Here is a 13,197-nt window from a genome sequence, read left to right as displayed (position 1 = left end):
TCTCAGGAGTCTTCGCCAGCACCACAGTTCAAAAGCATCCATTCTTCGGCACAGCTTTCTTTGTGGTCCAATTCTCACATCCATACATGACTACTGGAAAAATCATAGCTTTGACCATATGGACCTTTGTTGGCAAAGTGATGTCTCTGCTTTTTAAATGCTGTCTAGGTTTGTCATAGCTTTTCTTCCAAGGAGCAAGTGTCTTTAGTTTCATGGCTGCAGTCACCATCTGCAGTGATTTTTGGAGCCCAAGAAACTAAAGTCTGTCACTCTCTCCATTTTTCCCCCATCTGTTTGCGAGAAAGTGATGTCCTGATCTTAGTTTTTTTGAATGTTGAATTTTAAGCCAGGTTTTTTACTCTCTTCTTTCACCTTCTTCAAGAGGCTCTTTAGTTCTTTGCTTTCTGCCATAAGGGTGGTATCATCTGCATATCTGAGGTTATTGATATTTCTCCCAGCAATCTTGATTCCAGCTTGTGCTTCATCCAGCCTGGCATTTCACATGATGTGTTCTTCTTATAAGTTAAATAAGCAGGGTGACAATATACAGTCTTGACATACTCCTTTCCTGATTTTGAACCAGTCTGTTATTCCATGTCTGGTTCTAACTGTTGCTTTATGACCTGAATACAGGTTTCTCAGGAGGCAGGTTAGGTGCTCTGGTATTCCCATCTCTTTAAGAATATTCCTCAGTTTGTTGTTATTCACACAGTTAAAGGCTTTAGCATAGTCAGTGAAGCAGAAGTAGATGTTTTTCTGGAATTCCCTTGCTTTTTCTGTGATCCAACAGATATCTCCATAGTTTTGCCTATTCCAGAATATCATTTGCTTGAAATCATATCATATGTAGCCTTTTCAGATTGGTATCTTTCACTTATGCATGTAGCTTTTACATGTGCATGTAAGATACCTGCATGTCTTTCTGGCTTGATAGCTCATGCTTTTTTAGTGCTGAATATTATTTAATTGTTTGGATGTACCAGAGTTTATTAATCCATTCACCTACTGAAAGACATAGTGGTTGCTGCGAAGTTTTAACAGTTATGGATAAAACTACATCCATGTGAAGGTTTTGATGTGGATGTATGTTTTCAGCTTCTTTCAGTAAATAACATGGAGCACATTTGCTGTGTTGTATGGTAACAGTATGTTTAGTTTTGTAAGAAACTGCCACACTGTCTTCCAAAGAGGCTATACCATTTTTCAGTCTTATCAGAATTGAAAGGGATTCTTGTTTTTTCCACATTCTTGACAGCGTTTAATGTTGTTATTGTTTTGAATTTTGGCCATTCTAATATGTGTGTAATGGTATTTCATTATTTGTGTTTGCAGTTCCCAAGTAAAATATGGTATTGAATGTCTTTTCATATGCTAATATGCCTCTGTATATCTTCCTTGGAAAGATGCCTGTTTAAATCATTTACCCATTTTTAATGTATGGGATTATTCATTTTCTTACTGTTGAGTTTTAAGAGTTTTTTAAAAATATTTTGGATAGCAGCCCTTTATTTGCAAATACTGATTTACAATGTGTTAATTTCTGCTGTACAGCAGACTGTTTCATTTATGCATACACTTTTGAAAGTATTCCCTTCTGTTACAGTTTATCACATTATACTGAATGTAGTTCCCTGTCCCATACAGTAGGACCTTGTTGTTTACCCATTCTATATATAATAGCTTACATCTGCTAACCCCAACCTCCCACTCCATTCCTTCCCCAGCTCCCTCCCCCTTGGCAACCACAGGTCTGTTTTCTGTGCCCCACGTCTGTTTCTGTTTTGTAGATTATTTCCTTTGTGTCATACTTGAGATTCCACAAATAAGTAATATCGTTTGTTATTTGTCTTTCTCTTTCTGACTTACTTTGCTTATTATAATCATCTCTGGTTGCGTTCATGTTTCTGCAGATGGCATTGTTTTTAGTGGCTGCGTAGTATTCCATTGTGTGTACATGCCGCAATCTTCTTCGTCTGTCTCCTGTTGATGGACATTTAGATTGCTTCCATATCTTGGCTCTTTTGAATGGTGCTGCTGTGAACACAGACGTGCATGTGTCTTTTTCAATTATAGTTTTGTCTGGATATGTGCCGATAAATGGGATTGCTAGATCATATGTTAATTCTACATTTAGTTTTCTGAGGAATCTCCGTAGTATTTCCCATAGTGGCTGTACCAACAATTTACATTCCCACCAACATGTTGTAGGAGAGGGTTCCTTTTCTCCACACTCTCTCCAGCATTTGTTATTTGGAAACTTTTTAATGATGGCCATTCTGGTATGAGGTATGCCACACTGTGGTTTTGATTTGCATTTCTCTAATAATTCACAATGTTTGGTATCTATTCTTGTGCCTATTGGCCATCTGTATGTCTTACTTGGAAAAATGTCTACTTAAGTCTTCTTTGCAAATATTTTTTTCCCAGTGTGTGGCTTGTCTTCTCATTCCCTTGAATCAACTCACTTTTTAGAAGGGAAACCTGAAAAAGATTGAAGCTTAACAAAAGTTCTGATATAGGAGATGGTTTATAATTTTGTGATTTAAGGTAGGTCTTTAGATAAAAATTTTAGAAGCCCCACATACATGTTCAGAGCCACTTAAGATTTTTATTTATTTTGAGAAATATGTACCAGTTACATTAACCTGTGTTATTTAAAAACTTGTCCAGTTAATAAAATCCCTCCTTTATCTTGCTTCAACCCCTCTTTCCAATTTTTATTTCTTATTGTTTTCCTTTATACATATATAATGTATCAGTCAAATGGAATCACTCTGTATTCCCCACAGAGCTGAAATCCAGGGCCTTGCTTGTCCTCTTGTCTATTGAAAATTCTCTCTCCTTTATTATTTATTTTGGTGTTGCCTCTCAGCTTCTGGGTTCTTAGTTCGTTGGCCAGGATTGAACCCTTGCCCTCAGCAGTGAAAGTGTGGAGTCCCAATCACTGGACCGCTAGGGAATTCCTGAAATTCTCTCTTCTTTAATTCAAGAACCGCTTTTTCCATAATGCCTTAGGGAATCTAAGAATCATAGAATCTATGACTCTAACCTAAGAATAAAATAAAAAACATGGAAAAATGACTATATAAAGATGTTTATTGCAGCATTATTTACTTTGCTTCCCTTGTGGCTCAACTGGTAAAGAATCTGCCTGCAGTGCGGGAGACCTGGACTTGATCCCTGGGTTGGGAAGATCCCTTGGAGAAGGGATAGGCTACCCATTCCAGTATTCTGGCCTGGAGAATTCCATGGACTATATAGTCCATGGGGTTGCAAAGAGTCAGACATGACTGACTTTCACTTTCACGATGTTTTTTTGCAGCATTATTTATAGTAGCTAAACACTGGAGCCAGTAATCTTCAGCACGAATGGAATGATTATAATTAAAAATGTTGGAGGGTATAAAAACATGGAAAATTCTTATGGTATAGTTGGGGAAAAAAGTGAAAATCTGAGGTCATATATGCAAAGTAATTATAGATCTGAAACAAACCCAAATGAAGAGAGATGAAAGGGGGACATACCTCAAAGTAAGTTGTGTTAAGAGTGATCAAATGTTGTTATTTTTTCTCATTGCATAAATTTTATGTAATATAAGTAAAATTGAGTACTTATAAATTGTTGTGGTATTTCTGCATTTCATTTACTGTTTAAAGGTTTAATCAAAGCAGTGTTAGGAAAACCCCAAAATGAAGCACATAAAATGTTGAATACTGGGGGACTTCGCTGGCAGTCCAGTGGTTAAGACTCTGCACTTCCAAGCTTCCAGTGCAGGGGGCATGGGTTTGATTCTTGTTTGGGGAACTGAGAGTCCGCATGCCAGCAGCATGGCCAAAAAGAAAAAGTGTTGACTATTGGGTAACTGCATTGAAAGGGTTTGTCATATTTTATAGTTAGCTATAAAAGAGTTATGTACTTTCAGTGACAAGTATTAACACATGTTTGAATTGTGTGGAGTTGGTGAAATTTTAAGTTTCCAGTGTTTTGCTCTTTGAAGACAAGACACTCTATAAAAAAGCTTGGAATGTTACTTTTGAGAAGAACAGAAGGTAAAATAAGATGGGAGTGCTGATGAATGCAGTTATTGAAAGGATGTAAAAAAAGGACAAAGACAGATATAAGCAAAGATGAATATAAAAGACACTATAGAGTATACAAATAGTGTGGAGAAGGCCAAAGCTTGTAATGAAGCTGTGACAAATGCTTAAGTCCATAAAAAGCTTTTAAGATTGTTTTGGTAGCAGTAACAACAAAGAAAGGATAGGCCTGCTGTTTGGAACTGAGGTGTTGTATTAGTAGATTGTCAGAGAAAGCAGAGCTTTTCTATTCCCATTGACTTTTATCTCCTCTTTTAAGATGAATCATCTTTAGATTAAGGAGGATAAAAAGACTTTTTCTTTTATAATTAGCTTTCATATATATCTATCATGTAGGATTTCCATATTTGTTGTATAAATTTAAAAAACAGACCAATATGGGGAGAAAATGCACCCCCTCACCCCATTTATGCCACTCAGATATAACTCCTGCTGATATTTTGTTGATACCCTCTCAGAATTCTCTTCTGCATAATGTATATAGGCAATATATATTTATAAACATAGATAAAACTGTTATTCAGTAGTTTCTTCTTTTTCTCAGAATTTAATTTTCCCAGGAGTATGCTCTAAAGGTTTCCATATCAGTGCATATAAACTACACCATCTTTTAAAAGACTTTTAATGAAATTGTAGCATGCATATACAAAAGTACACAAACTACACAGCTCGGTCAATACTCCCCAAAATGAACACATCAATTTAACTACCACTCACTTCAAAAATGGACCATTATCAGTACCCCATAGGTCCTCATTATGCTCTGTTCCAATCAATAACCCTTCCTCCTCTCCAAAGATACACTTCTAATGTTATAATTCTATAGATCATTCTTGCCTGTGTTTGGACTTCATATGAATGGAGGAATACATAGATAATCTTTTATGTCTTTCTTCTTTCACTGAATATTATGTTTTGCAATTCATCCATGTTATATGTATTGTAGTTTGTTTTCACTGTTGAATAGTATTCCATATTATGAAGAAACTGTAATGCATTTATCCATTCCACAGTTGGTGGGCTTCGAGTTGGTTGTAACAATTTATTTTGTTCACTGCTGTGTGTACATAGTACGTGTTTTGTGCTTGGCATATAGCAGGCATTCAGTAAGTATATGTTGAATTTTGTGGGGGGAGGGGGGCTGTGCTGCATGGCATGTGGGATTTTAGTTCCATGATCAGAGGTCGAACCTGTGCCTCTGCAGTGGAAGTGTGGAACTTTAATCCCTGGACCTCCAGGAAAGTCCCATATATGCTGAATTTAAGAATTAAATGTCTCACATTTCTCTATAATTATTACTGAATTTTCTCTGAATTATCAAAGACTAGTGACACACTTCTAATTTTATCCTCTCTGTGCTAGTGTGAGAACTTTACAACAGTGTAACTTCATTTATTTCTACCGACTTGTTTGCTACTGTTTTAAATGCTGTTGTTTTATAATTTTTTTCCTTTATTTTTATTAGCTGGAGGCTAATTACTTTACAGTATTGTAGTGGTTTTTGCCATACATTGACATGAATCAGCCATGGATTTACCTGTGTTCCCCATCCTGATTCCCCCTCCTACCTCCCTCCCCATCCCATCCCTCTGGTTTGTCCCAGTGCACCAGCCCCGAGCACTTGTCTCATGCATCCAACCTGGACTGGCGATTTGTTTCACACTTGATAATATACATGTTTCGATGCTGTTCTCTCAGATCATCCCACCCTCGCCATCTCCCATAGAGTCCAAAAATCTGTTCTGTACATCTGTGTCTCTTTTTCTGTCTTGCATATAGGGTTATCGTTACCATCTTTCTAAATTCCATATATATGCGTTAGTATACTGTATTGGTGTTTATCTTTCTGACTTACTTCACTCTGTATAATGGGCTCCAGTTTCATCCATATCATTAGAACTGATTCAAATGTATTCTTTTTAATGGCTGAGTAATATTCCATGGTGTATATGTACCATGGCTTTCTGAAAAATATGGAGTGCTTCACAAATTTGCATGTCATCCTTGCGCAGAGGCCATGCTAATCTTCTCTGTATCGTTCCAGTTTTAGTATATGTGCTGCCAAAGTGAGCACAATGCTGTTGTTTTATTTTATTTTATTTTCATTTATTTTTATTAGTTGGAGGCTAATTACTTCACAACATTTCAGTGGGTTTTGTCATACATTGACATGAATCAGCCGTGGAGTTACATGTATTCCCCATCTCGATCCCCCCTCCCACCTCCCTCTCTACCCAATTCCTCTGGGTCTTCCCAGTTCACCAGGCCCGAGCACTTGTCTCATGCATCCAACCTGGGCTGGTGATCTGTTTCACTATAGATAATATACATGCTGTTCTTTCGAAACATCCCACCCTCGCCTTCTCCCACAGAGTCCAAAAGTCTGTTCTGTACATCTGTGTCTCTTTCTCTGTTTTGCATATAGGGTTATCATTACCATCTTTCTAAATTCCATATATATGTGTTAGTATGCTGTAATGTTCTTTATCTTTCTGGCTTACTTCACTCTGTATAATGGGCTCCAGTTTCATCCATCTCATTAGAACTGATTCAAATGAATTCTTTTTAATGGCTGAGTAATATTCCATGGTGTATATGTACCACAGCTTCCTTATCCATTCGTCTGCTGATGGGCATCTAGTTTGCTTCCATGTCCTGGCTATTATAAACAGTGCTGTGATGAACATTGGGGTGCACGTGTCTCTTTCAGATCTGGTTTCCTTAGTGTGTATGCCCAGAAGTTGTATTGCTGGGTCATATGGCAGTTCTATTTCCAGTTTTTTAAGAAATCTCCACACTGTTCTCCATAGTGGCTGTACTAGTTTGCATTCCCACCAACAGTGTAAGAGGTTCCCTTTTGTCCACACCCTCTCCAGCATTTATTGCTTGTAGACTTTTGGATAGCAGCCATCCTGACTGGCGTGTAATGGTACCTCATTGTAGTTTTGATTTGCATTTCTCTAATAATGAGTGATGTTGAGCATCTTTTCATGGTTTGTTAGCCATCTGTATGTCTTCTTTGGAGAAATGTCTGTTTAGTTCTTTGGCCCATTTTTTGATTGGGTTATTTATTTTTCTGGAATTGAGCTTCAGGAGTTGCTTGTATATTTTTGAGATTAATCCTTTGTCTGTTGCTTCATTTGCTATTATTTTCTCCCAGTCTGAGGGTTGTCTTTTCACCTTATTTATAGTTTCCTTTGTTGTGCAAAAGCTTTTAAGTTTCATTAGGTCCCATTTGTTTAATTTTGCTTTTATTTCCAATATTCTGGGAGGTGGGTCATAGAGGATCCTGCTGTGATTTATGTCAGAGAGTGTTTTGCCTATGTTCTCCTCTAGGAGTTTTATAGTTTATGGTCTTACATTTAGATCTTTAATCCACTTTGAGTTTATTTTTGTGTATGGTGTTAGAAAGTGTTCTAGTTTCATTCTTTTCCAAGTGATTGACCAGTTTTCCCAGCACCACTTGTTAAAGAGGTTGTCTTTTTTTCCATGGTATATCCTTGCCTCCTTTGTCGAAGATAAGGTGTCCATAGGTTCATGGATTTATCTCTGGGCTTTCTATTTTGTTCCATTGATCTATATTTCTGTCTTTGTGCCAGTACCATACTGTCTTGATGACTGTGGCTTTGTAGTAGAGTCTGAAGTCAGGCAGGTTGATTCCTCCAGTTCTTCTTCTTTCTCAAGATTACTTTGGCTATTTGAGGTTTTTTTGTATTTCCATACAAATTGTGAAATTATTTGTTCTAGTTCTGTGAAAAATACCGTTGGTAGCTTGATAGGGATTGCATTGAATCTATAGATTGCTTTGGGTAGAATAGCCATTTTGACAATATTGATTCTTCCAACCCATGAACATGGTATGTCTCTCCATCTCTTTGTGTCCTCTTTGATTTCTTTCATCAATGTTTTATAGTTTTCTATGTATAGTTCTTTTGTTTCTTTAGGTAGATATACTCCTAAGTATTTTGTTCTTTTTGTTGCAATGGTGAATGGTATTGTTTCCTTAATTTCTCTTTCTGTTTTTTCATTGTTAGTGTATAAGAATGCAAGGGATTTCTGTGTGTTAATTTTATATCCTGCAACTTTACTATATTCCTTGATTAGCTCTAGTAATTTTCTGGAAGAGTCTTTAGAGTTTTCTATGTAGAGGATCATGTCATCTGCAAACAGGGAGAGTTTTGCTTCTTCTTTTCCTATCTGAATTCCTTTTACTTCTTTTTCTGCTCTGATTGCTGTGGCCAAAACTTCGAACACTATGTTGAATAGTAGTGGTGAGAGTGGGCGTCCTTGTCTTGTTCCTGATTTCAGGGGAAATGCTTTCAATTTTTCACCATTGAGGGTAATGCTTGCTGTGGGTTTGTCATATATAGCTTTTATTATGTTGAGGTATGTTCCTTCTATTCCTGCTTTCTGGAGAGTTTTAATCATAAATGAATGTTGAATTTTGTCAAAGGCTTTCTCTGCATCTATTGAGATAATCATATGGTTTTTATCTTTCAGTTTGTTAATGTGGTATATTACATTGATTGATTTGCAGATATTAAAGAATCCTTGCATTCCTGGGATAAAGCCCACTTGGTCATGGTATATGATTTTTTTAATGTTGTTGGATTCTGTTTGCTGGAATTTTGTTAAGGATTTTTGCATCTATGTTCATCAGTGATATTGGCCTGTAGTTTTCTTTTTTTGTGGCATCTTTGTCTGGTTTTGGAATTAGGGTGATGGTGGCCTCATAGAATGAGTTTGGAAGTTTACCTTCTTCTGCAATTTTCTGGAAGAGTTTGAGTAAGGTAGGTGTTAGCTCTTCTCTGAATTTTTGGTAGAATTCAGCTGTGAAGCCGTCTGGTCCTGGGCTTTTGTTTGCTGGAAGATTTCTGATTACATTTTCGATTTCCTTGCTTGTGATGGCTCTGTTAAGATCTTCTATTTCTTCCTGGTTCAGTTTTGGAAAGTTATACTTTTCTAAGAATTTGCCCATTTCTTCCAAGTTTTCCATTTTATTGGCATAGAGCTGCTGGTAGTAGTCTCTTATGATCCTTTGTATTTCAGTGTTGTCTGTTGTGATCTCTCCATTTTCATTTCTAATTTTGTTAATTTGGTTCTTCGCTCTTTGTTTCTTAATGAGTCTTGCTAATGGTTTGTCAATTTGGTTTATTTTTTCAAAAAACCAGCTTTTAGCTTTGTTGAATTTTGCTATGGTCTCTTTAGTTTCTTTTGCATTTATTTCTGCCCTAATTTTTAAGATTTCTTTCCTTCTACTAACCCTGGGGTTCTTCATTTCTTCCTTCTCTAATTGCTTTAGCTGTAGAGTTAGGTTATTTATTTGGCTTTTTCCTTGTTTCTTGATGTAAGCCTATAATGCTATGAACCTTCCCCTTAGCACTGCTTTTACAGTGTCCCATAGGTTTTGGGTTGTTGTGTTTTCATTTTCATTCATTTCTATACATATTTTGATTTCTTTTTTGATTTCTTCTATGATTTGTTGGTTATTCAGAAGCGTGTTATTTAGCCTCCATATGTTGGAAGTTTTAACAATTTTTTTCCTGTAATTGAGATCTAATCTTACTGCACTGTGATCAGAAAAGATGACTGGAATGATTTCAATTTTTTTGAATTTACCAAGACCAGATTTATGGCCCAGGATGTGATCTATTCTGGAGAAGGTTCCGTGTGCACTTGAGAAAAAGGTGAAGTTGATTGTTTTGGGGTGAAATGTCCTATAGATATCAATTAGGTCTAGCTGGTCCATTGTGTCATTTAAGGTTTGTGTTTCCTTGTTAATTTTCTGTTTAGTTGATCTATCCATAGTTGTGAGTGGGGTATTAAAGTCTCCCACTATTATTGTGTTACTATTAATTTCCTCTTTCATACTCGTTAGCATTTGGCATACATATTGCAGTGCTCCTATGTTGGGTGCATATATATTTATAATTGTTATATCTTCTTCTTGGATTGATCCTTTGATCATTATGTAGTGTCCTTCTTTGTCTCTTTTCACAGCCTTTATTGAAAGTCTATTTTATCTGATATGAGTATTGCGGCTCCTGCTTTCTTTTGGTCTCTGTTTGCGTGAAATATTTTTTTCCAGCCTTTCACTTTTAGTCTGTATGTGTCTCTTGTTTTGAGGTGGGTCTCTTGTAGACAGCATATATAGGGGTCTTGTTTTTGTATCCATTCAGCCAATCTTTGTCTTTTGGTTGGGGCATTCAGCCCATTTACATTTAAGGTAATTATTGATAGGTGTGGTCCCGTTGCCATTTACTTTGTTGTTTTGGGTTCACGTTTATACAACCATTCTGCATTTCCTGTGTAGAGAAGATCCTATAGCATTTGTTGAAGAGCTGGTTTGGTGGTGCTGAATTCTCTCAGCTTTTGCTTGTCTGTAAAGCTTTTGAATTCTCCTTCATATCTGAATGAGATCCTTGCTGGGTATGGTAATCTAGGTTGTAGGTTATTCTCTTTCATTACTTTCAGTATGTCCTGCCATTCCCTTCTGGCCTGGAGGGTTTCTGTTGATAGATCAGCTGTTATCCTTATGGGAATCCCTTTGTGTGTTATTTGTTGTTTCTCCCTTGCTGCTTCTAATATTTGTTCTTTGTGTTTGATCTTTGTTAATTTGATTAATATGTGTCTTGGGGTGTTTCGCCTTGGGTTTATCCTGTTTGGGACTCTCTGGGTTTCTTGGACTTGGGTGGCTATTTCCTTCCCCATTTTAGGGAAGTTTTCAGCTATTATCTCCTCGAGTATTTTCTCATGGCCTTTCTTTTGTCTTCTTCTTCTGGGACTCCTATGATTCAAATGTTGGGGCGTTTCACATTGTCCCAGAGGTCCCTGAGGTTGTCCTCATTTCTTTTGATTCTTTTTTCCTCTCTGCTTCATTTATTTCCACCATTTTATCTTCTGCCTCAGTTATCCTATCTTCTGTCTCCGTTATTCTACTCTTGGTTACCTCCAGAGTGTTTTTGATCTCATTCATTGCATTATTCATTTTTAATTGACTCTTTTTTACTTCTTCTAGGTCTTTATTAAACATTTCTTGCATCTTTTCAATCTTTGTCTCCAGGCTATTTATCTGTAACTCCATTTTGTTTTCAAGATTTTGGATCATTTTTATTATCATTATTCTAATTTCTTTTTCAGGTAGATTCCCTATTTCCTCCTCTTTTGTTTGACTTGGTGGGCATTTTTCATGTTCCTTTACCTGTTGGGTATTTCTATGCCTTTTCATCTTGTTTAGATTGCTATGTCTGGAGTGGGCTTTCTGTATTCTGGAGGTCTGTGGTTCCTTTTTATTGTGGAGGTTTTACCCAGTGGGTCGGGTTGGACGATTGGTTTGTCAAGGTTTCCTGGTTAGGGAAGCTTGCGTCGGTGTTCTGGTGCGTGGAACTTGATTTCTTCTCTCTGGAGTGCAATGGAGTGCCCAGTAATGAGTTTTGAGATGGGTCTATGTGTTAGGTGTGACCTTGGGCAGCCTGTATGTTGACATTCAGGGCTATGTTCCTGCGTTGCTGGAGAATTTGCGTGGTATGACTTGCTCTAAAACTTAATGGCTCTTGGGTGGTGGTTGGTTTCAGTGTAGGTATGGAGGCTTTTGGACCGTCTCTTATTACTTAAAGTTCCATGTAGTCAGGAGTTTTCTGGTGTTCTTAGGTTTTGGACTTAAGTCTCCTGCCTCTGGATTTCAGTTTTATTCTTCCAGTAGCCTCTTCTCCAACTATACAGCACTGATAATAAAATTTGTAGGTTAATGGTGTAAAGATTCTCCCCCGTTAGGGACACCCAGAGAAGTTCATAGAGTTACATGAAGAAGAGGAGAGGCAGGAGGGAGATAGAGATGAGCAGGAGGAGAAAAAGGGGGACTCAAGAGGAGAGAGACAGATCTACGCAGTCGTCTGTTCCTAGAGTGTTCTCCGTAGCCCAGACACCCACAAAGATTCACAGAATTGGATTGGGAAGAGAAGAGGAAAGGAGGAAATAGAGGTGTTCTGAGGTAGAAAATGGAGAGTCAAGATTGGGAGAGAATAATCAACACACTCCTGAATAAAAATGGGAACTGAATATTGGATTCTTAAATGTCCACAATTTATATCATATACTGAAAAACAAAGATTAAAAGGCTAGAGTAGAGGTTAGACTCTTAAAAATACTATATTAAAAACAAAAACCAAAACACACAAAAACATTTTAGAAATATATATGAAGTTAGGTTTAAAAATAGGGCTTCTCTTTTTTTTTTTAAGGTTATAGTGTAATGAAAATGAAAATTAAGGAGTAGTAGAGGAGTAATAGGGGACTTTAAAAAGAAATGAGAAAAATAAAAATAGAAGCGAAAAAGAAAAAAAACAAGAAAAAAATTTTTCCTAATTAAAAAAATGGTAAAAATCTATGAAAATGAAAGTTAAGAAGTAATGGGGGAGTAATAGGGAATTTTAAAAGAAAGTAAAAGAGAAAAGAAAAAAAATTTTCTTTTCCTTTCTTAAAAAAAAAAAAAGTAAAAATATATCTAGGTATTTTTCTGGAGCTGTTCTGGTCAGTGTGGGCTCGGTTCAGTTTCAGATAGCTCCTCGTTCCAGCTTACACTTCTGGATATCTACAGGCCCCTTCCGGTGTAGTTGGTGTTACCTACAGGGATTTTAATCTGTTGCACCGGTCCCTTCTGAAGTGGTTCCCTTTGTTTATTTGGCTTCTGTTTTCCAGTCTCTTCAGTGCCTTATTTCCGCCCTGACACAGGCGGGCGGAGGTGGTCTCTTGTTCAGGTAGCTAGTTCCGTCGCGCTGTGGGGAGGGACTGGTGCTGCTTTCCCCTCTACGCTGCTCAGGCTCCGGCCGTTCTATATGGAGCGTGCTCAGGCTCGAGCCGTTCTATATGGAGCGTGCCCTGCGCTGCGCGCGTTTCCAGCCTTCGGGTTTTCCACAAAAGCGCGGAACAAAAAGCTGCGCCTGCTTTTTGTGCCTTCCCCGTCCGAGCGGCTTAAGCAGCCAGGAGCTTGATGGGCGCACTCTCCCCGGGTGCGGCGCGCCTTCTGCCCTCCGTGTCCCCAGCCCCAGTCCCCGCCTGCGCCGGTTGGGTGGCGGATGTAGACAATCCAGAATCTCAGGA

The 13,197-nt window shown here is 37.7% G+C and overlaps 1 protein-coding gene and 1 non-coding gene across 4 annotated transcripts in view; one reads left to right on the top strand and one right to left on the bottom strand.

Moving 5' to 3' along the window:
* SBF2 (SET binding factor 2) overlaps nt 1–13,197 on the top strand; it is a 481,299-nt gene that overhangs the window by 36,337 nt on the left and 431,765 nt on the right. The window lies entirely within an intron of this gene.
* On the bottom strand, nt 6,066–6,172 carry LOC136176191 (U6 spliceosomal RNA). Its single transcript, XR_010664557.1, has one exon. It is a non-coding gene; the product is annotated as a U6 spliceosomal RNA (small nuclear RNA).

Source organism: Muntiacus reevesi, chromosome 9, assembly GCF_963930625.1.
Source record: "Muntiacus reevesi chromosome 9, mMunRee1.1, whole genome shotgun sequence".
In the NCBI taxonomy this organism is placed as follows: domain Eukaryota; kingdom Metazoa; phylum Chordata; class Mammalia; order Artiodactyla; family Cervidae; genus Muntiacus; species Muntiacus reevesi.
Note: the sequence above shows the minus strand (reverse complement) of the source record. Positions and strands in the feature narration are given on the sequence as shown.